Here is a 7,967-nt window from a genome sequence, read left to right on the forward strand (position 1 = left end):
TCCTGGTAGAAATATAATAATTAATTATAACCAATCCAGATAATTACAGTATTTGGTGGCAGCGTAACACAGCTGGATGCTGATTCATCATAGCATGAAGAAAATTTTGAGCAATTACTTCCTCTTCATGGCAGTTATTTTTCTCTTTTAGTATAAAAGCTTCTTATTCATTCAAATTACTTATATTGAATTTCTTCACTAGGAGACTGGCAGAGTAAGATTGGGGAATGTGCTAAATAAATAATAATAATTTGATAGTTAAAAAGATAAACCTGATACTAACTTTATTTCAAAATTATTTATGGACTATAATTCTGTACAGAGATTTCTGACTTCCGGTTCCGGCGGCTGACGGCGATGGGCAGAAACTGCTCGCCCCGCGCTTCCCCGGTGGGCTCCCCACCCCTTGGGTGGCACAGGACGCCCCAAAGAGGCGTTCTGCTGGAGGAGCGGCGCGGCAGGAGGACCCCTGCATCGGCGGTGGCCGTCGGGGGGCTCTCGCTTTGCTCCAGGCACCGAGGAGCGCGAAGGGGAGACGCGCTGAAGCGTCTTCGCTGTGAGGCTGTCCGGAAGAAAAAAAGAAAGCTGAAGGATGCGGCAGCGATGCGGTGAGGTGTAGACTCCCTTCATACCTATCACCAACTCTAAAACTCGTCAGTTGTGTTAATTGGAACTTTTGGCTAATTTGGAGAGGTGCGGCTGGAGGGGAGGGGGATTTTCCCCCCCCCTCGGACAAGCGGCTAGAAACAAACGTGCTCGTAGCCCCAAGGGAAGGAGGAGGGGGAGAGCCAAACCAAAGAGGTCACACTCCAACTAAATGGATCTTCAGATTTAAACCTTTAGGTTTTAAGACAATGGGATCTGGAAGCCTTGGGAACTTTGAATCTTGAAAACTTTATTTGTTGCCTCAGTACCCGAAGTTGGCAGGGCAAGATGGCACACTTCCGTTGTCTTCATGAAAGGTGAACTTGACTCCACCTCTTAGCTTCAGGCTTCCGGTCTTTGTCTCCGTGTTATTTGGATAATTCTCTTGTGGATTGTTTGTTTTTGAACTTTCTGGAGTGAAAAACGTCTGTTCCCTGCCAGGGTGATTAGAGAGTTCCCTTGTGCCTGGTCTCTCTACCCCCCGGACTCCCTTGGCTGCTCTACCACTCTGACTGATTCTTCTCTATACTGACTGGACTCTTTATTACTAACAATGACATCTAAAAGACCACCTCCTGGAAAGTCTGGCTTTGCTGCCTCTGCCCCGACATCTGCAACCTCAAGTCCGAGCACACAATCAACATTGACAGCCTTTAAACAAGCTAAAACTATGGACTTGGAGTTTCATCAAATATTTCAGCAAATTCTACAGGGACAAGAGGAAATAAAGAAACAACTGAAGGAGATGAAAGAAGAAATTAGAGGGAACCAGGAAAAAATTAATAAGAACTCACAGAGACTGGATCTCTTGGAGCAGGGGGCAGCTGAGATGAGGGGAGGGTGGGTGTGCAGAAGGGAAACAAAGAGCTTGACACCCAACAAATGAAAATAGAGTTTGAGAGAATGTCCTTTTATCTTAGGTTTCAAAATGTGATGGAGACAGATGATGAAAACATAAGGGACATCATGACAACTATCTTGGCTGAGTATATCCAGAAAGAAAAACAACAGGTGGGGTGGGAAATAGACCTGGTTTATAGAGTGAACTCCGCATATGCTAGAACACACAATGTCCCCAGGGAGGTACACATTAAATTTCTTAGGAAAAGCACAAGAGATGAAATTCTGAATACACAAAGGGGACAAGCCCTGACATACAAAGATAAGGAGATAACCATACTGAAACAGATCCCCAAGAAAGTGAGGGAGAAAAGAAAATACTATTCGCAATTGGCGAATAAATTATACGAGAAGGGGGTGTGGTTTCGTTGGTTGCTGCCTGAAGGTATGTTAATATTCTGGGAGGAGACAAGAGTCAGAATTAATACACCATAGAGGCGCAGGCCTTTATGGAAAAAAATAAACTACTCCTAGAAAAACCAGAAGACATCCCAGCAGATGCACAAGACACAGGAGGGGCCGGAGCACTGCCAACGGGGGGAGATGGGGGCGACATCAAGAAAGCTCAGATCACACAAATAAGTAAGAAAATCCACATCACATAAATTGATTGAAATTATTAATGAACTTACCACACTGACTATATGTTATTATGTAATATTTGAATGCTATGTAAATGTACACCATGAGTCTGGAGGGGGGGGTATACCTACCGCAGTTTGCGGCTGCCACAATTTGTAACTTTCCCCATACCTTTTCCTTTTGTAAAACACCAAAAAACAAATAAAACTTTGTTTAAAAAAAAATTCTGTACAGAGATTTCTGCCACTTTCAATTTTCAGGTTTCTTTTAACAAAAATTTAAAATATTAGATATCTGATCAATTTATATGAGTTGCTTCTAATTAATTAGAAATTCTTTTTCTTATGTTTTTATTAATTTAATTATAAAAGTAAAAATGACTGGTTTTGCTAGTTTGATTTCTAATAGGTCTTAAAATACCAACCTGGTAAATGATTATAGGTATTCCAATTCAATGTTACTTGTAAGAATAAAAGTGAAATGTTTTTACTTTTTCTTTTTAAATGTTATAAATACTTACATAATTTATTTTTTGATCCTCCATTTATTCTTTTTTTCTTCTCTTTTCATTTTACTCTTACAATAAAAACTGTGATTTTTTCCAAAATTGCAGATAACACACATTTAATACTTTAAAAAACAAAACAAAGTTCTAAATGAGTCTGAGGGTTAGAGAAGTGTTGTGGCCCAGCAGGAGCCGTTGGAACTGCCACCAGACTCCGAGAGTGAGGGTCCCTATGAGTCAGCTCTGGAGAATGAAGAGGACCTTGGGCAGGGTTCTGACTCTGAGCAGGGATCGGAGAGTCTGGTCGGCCACCAGGAGGCGCTTGAGGCATGGAGCAGCGGTGAGAGCCAAAGGAGGGGGGCTCCTGATGCCATGCCTTGGAGCAGTGGGAAGGAGTCACGGGACAGTGACTCAGACATCAGCAGGGAGTTCTTAGATGCTCATTACCGCCGCGCCCACTACTGATAAGTAGACTCCCCTTCGGGCTATAAAAGGATTGACTGAGCATACCCCTTTGCAGAAGTCAACAAAGGAATTATTCAAGAAGTTCGGTCTTGGAAACGTAGCATGCTGGATAGCTGCTATCGTGTCTCGTGTCTGTGAGCCTTGTCGTGGTGGTTTACTGCCAAGGATCTGTCTGTCTGTCTGTGCAATAAATCCTGTTAAAGTAGTATTGTTCCGGAGCGTGTTCTGTGTGGGCGAGGGAAGAAGGGGGGTCAGAACAGAGAAGTGACTTAAAAATTGTATAATGTATTTTTAGAGAATCAAATCAGTGCTCCACTTAAGAAAAAAATAAAAATGCATAGACATGAGGCATAATGTGCCTAATTTGATATTAGTATTTATTCCTCTCTGAATTTAAGATACCACTAATTTTACATGGAATTATAAACCACTAATTCTGATGGTTTATTTTGGATTTACTTCCATATCCATAAAATGATGAAACCAGTTAAAACCATGCCATGCCATAAAATAATCAGGCGTAAGCTACTAGAACTCAACCACATTAACCATATTAATCAACATTAATTTATAAACCTATGAAGCTGTTAATTGGTTAATAGCTGAATATGAATCTTCCAAAATGATAAACACAGTATCAGCTTGTATTAACAGGAGAGCACCCCCGTAATAGAAATAGTTGTATCATTGTTTTGTTGGTCATGGCCCATTTCAAGTAATGTGTCCAGTCATTAGGTTTCAAGACAGATTTTAGAGAAATTGCAAGAGGTTCAGAGGAAAATAATGATGAGAACGGGGTTGTAAACTAATGATTGAGAGAACTATTATTAAAGGGGTTATAATAAAACTCTTTGAGTATGAAGATGTCCAAGGCCTATTGTCTGAAGGTGTAAGACACAAAATAATTGTCTCTGAAAAATAATTGTCTTGTTACTTTGGAGCCTCTCAATATTAATGTCAAGCCCTTTCAGACTGGCAAATTCAGGAAACAAGAACCATTTAGATTTCTGGATGATCTTTATTACTAGTAGGGGAATGTAACAGAAATTTGTATCCTTGGCAAAGCAATTCTCCAGATCAACTTATATTAAGTGTAACTAAGGCAGAGTTATTGTAAGTCCTTTTCTCACATTTCCCTCCTCCCTAAACTAAAACTTTTCTGTACTGGTTTACTTTTCCTGGAAGAGTCTTGCTCCCTCCTTCTTGTCCCTCTGTTAAATGTTCTACCACAGCATGTTAATTTCTGTCAAATTATGCTCAACCGCTTTTATTCTTGCAATCTGTGATCAAGCAACTATAGCTATTAACTAGCCGATAAAGAATCAGTTTTAAAAAAATTAATGAATGCTTATCTCTCTACACGTATTGCTATCCCAAATCAATGACAACAATTAATTAATTCCCTAATGATAAATGGATTTTGGCAGAATACTGCAGTACAAGATTATATATTAATGACAAGGTTCTTTGGCTATGTTAGTAAGAATGGTTTTACTCCCTCCAGAGTTTCAGAGACCATAAGCACACAGGGTGAAATACCATAATGAATACAGCAATTATTTTAACAGGAAAGATTGTTATAAATTCTGACTTATCTGCTTGATTATCTTCTAAACTAACATTCAATTAAAAGGGGGGAAATTGCTATAGGTGCGAAGCAACAACAAGCCACCCAACCAAGATGAGGAAATACATTAACTTTTTGCTAATCAATTAGCTGTGTGCAGGAAAAAAGCCGCTATAGTAATGGAAGGCTTTAACTACCTTGACCTCAACTGAGAAACAAACTCTGCAGCGAATGAAAAATCTAAGTTTCCGGTCTTCATGCAAAATGAAAAATAATGTAGTTTATCAAAAGCAGTACCATGGGAGATAGAACAGTAGGTCAAGTTAGGCAAGCAAGTGGTAAGAGAATGCTTATCTGCTTTGGACAAGTTCAAAAATCCGGGACCACATGGCTTAAATCCCAGGGTACTAAAAGAACTCCTGGAACATGGGGCAATTGTCAGAGGACTAGAAAAGAGCTGATGTGATTCCAATCTTCAAAAAAATGATAAAAGAGGAACCAGGAAACTATAGATCAATCAAGCATCAATACTTGGGAACATCTGGAAGATAATCAAGCAGCAGGTTTGTGAGCACCTGGAAATGAGCAAGATAATTACTAGAAGCCAGCATTGGTTTGTTAAAAACAGGTCATGCCAAAGAAACCTTATTGTTAAGTTAGTGGACCAAGAAAATGTTGTGGATATAGTATACTTAAGACTTCAATATGGCATTTGACTTATGATTTAAGTAGACCACAACCTACTTCTTGATCAAATGGAACAATGTGGACAATACCACTACCAAATGGACAATACCACTACCAGATGGATTTGCAGTTGGCTGATCAACAATGCTCAATATGTAGTCCTCAATGGAACTGCTAGACTTATGTGGAGGAAAATGTGCAGTAGAGTACCTCAAGGTGTCTTGGGCGCAATGCTCTTCAACATCTTCACAAATAACTTAGATGAGGGGATTAAAGGGGCACTCATCAAATTTGTGCGTGACTCCAAGCTGGAGGGAATTGCGAATTCAGTATGGCAAGGATCTTGACAGACTTAAGTATTGGATCCTATCCAACAGGATGCAGTCTAGTGGTGAAAAGGGTCCTGTAATTAGGCAGGGAAAAACAAATACACAAGTGCCTGTGAGAGCCATGTAGGTGTCCTAGTGGACCATCACTTAAGTATGAGTCAGCAGTATGCTGCAACTGCTAAAGCCAATGCAATCCTAGGCTGCATCAACAGGATAATAACTTCAAGATCACAGGAATTGATAGTACTGCTCTATATTGCACTAATGAGGCCACATTTTGAATACTGCATCCACGGGCGTGGTTTCCATGATACAAAAAAAGATGCTGAGATCCTAGAAAAAATTCAGAGAATAGCAACAAAGATGATAAGTGATCTGTTGCTTAAACAGCTAAGGGAACTAGGTGTGCTTAGCCTAATGAAGTGAAGGCTTACGGGAGACATGATAGCAATCTTCCAATACTTGAAAAATGGCCACAGAAGAAGGGAAGAATAAGGGTCAATTTATTCTACCTAGCACCTGAGGATAGGACAAGAAACAAACAATGGGTGGAAGCTTGTCAGAAGGACATCCAACCTGGAAATGAGGAATTTTCTGACAGTGAGAATTATTAATCAATGGAACAGCTTGCCTCCCAGAGTTTTGGGTACTCACTCACTGGAAGTTTTCAAGAAAAAATTGGACCGCCATCTGGGATAATATAAGGACTCCTGCCTTCGGCAGAGATTGGACTAGAAAAAGGTTCCCCAATTATCGAGCCATGGCTCACTACCAGACTGGCTGGTTCGGAAGTGAGCTGCACAAGTGGTGAGCTGGCACACATGTGCAGCTTGACTTGTGCGGGCTGGCGGCATGCAGCTTGATTTACGTGCGTGGAGGGGCTGGTGCGTGTGAACATGCCCAAACTGGCCCATTGCTTGCACAGTCCAGTTCCCTCCTCCCCCAGCGCCCCCTCCCCCGGGCTGGGCCACCAAGCCATAAAGGGGATTGCTGGACTAGAAGATCACCAATGTTCCTTTCAGCTCTATAATTCTATGATTCTAATGAAGGATATCAAGCTCATGCTCACCAACACAAACAGTTGTAATTGGATACAGATTATTTTTTTCTCTCAGCGGAAAATTATTAATTGTTCTGTGCACTTATCCAACTATAGCATAGTCAGTTCCACCAATGGATTAATCAAAATGTATTATTAACCTATTACAACATGCCAGTTCAGAAAGATTAATGCAATTGTGGGATTTTTGTGGTTTTGTTTCTGCATACACTGTGCAGTGTCATCAAACCCTTTCCCAACAGACATGATTTCTGTGGGGCAGTGGATTGCTATCCAGCTTTTCAATAAGAAATGATGTTATAACCAAGTTAACCCACGGATGCTCTTGGATTTAACTGCTAGTTTTTTCCCCTCTTTTCTGATATTTGTATTGTATTTAATTGTTCTCTGTGTTTAAAAATGCTGTTGTATATTCATTTATTTCTCAGAATGTTTTTATGTAAATTCTGTTAATGAACATTAAAGTGCACAAACATTAGACTATTAGATAAATATTAGACAAATATTAGATAAATATGTTAAAATCTTAGGAAGAAAATAATTCTAGCCCTTATTTATCTACCATAATTTTAAAAAATCAAATATTCAAATAACAACTATTGATTAAAAAATAAGTTGTACAGTGTGAGTAATGAGAACTGAAATTGTGGATAACTAAAATAGTCCCTTGGGGATATATGATTGGACATTTTGCTTGGAATAAGTACTGTAAACCACTGTAATGTTATGTGATGCTGCCCAGGTCCCTGTATTTATATGTGACTGATCAGTTTGGTTGATCTGACTTCCAGTTAGGTTTCCAAAATACAAAGGTGTAGGGAAATAATCATTTTGTGTTAATCCATTCAAAATTTAGTATTGCTGTCTCCTTATTTTATTATTTATTTATTCAACTACAAATGTTTGAGATACTATCAAAAACAATTTAATATATCCACAATTAGCACAAAAAATAATAACATCCTGTGACGATATCCGTACCACCATCATACATTTACATCTGCCTATCCCAGATTCTTGGAAAGGACTTGATAGGTAGACAAAAATGCCAAATCCAGTCTAATTATCTGGCTGACTGTGCAATGAACCATAAGCAAATCATAACAACAATAATAACCAAATATATTGAACAGCAGACAGCTCAATCTGGTTAGAATGCTCTCTTGAGCAACCTCAGCATCTTCCCAAATACCTGTCTCTTCTATTGTATCAGTCTGTGATAGGTAC

This window comes from Natrix helvetica (assembly GCF_964273705.1).
Source record: "Natrix helvetica genome assembly, chromosome: 6".
NCBI lineage: Eukaryota > Metazoa > Chordata > Lepidosauria > Squamata > Natricidae > Natrix > Natrix helvetica.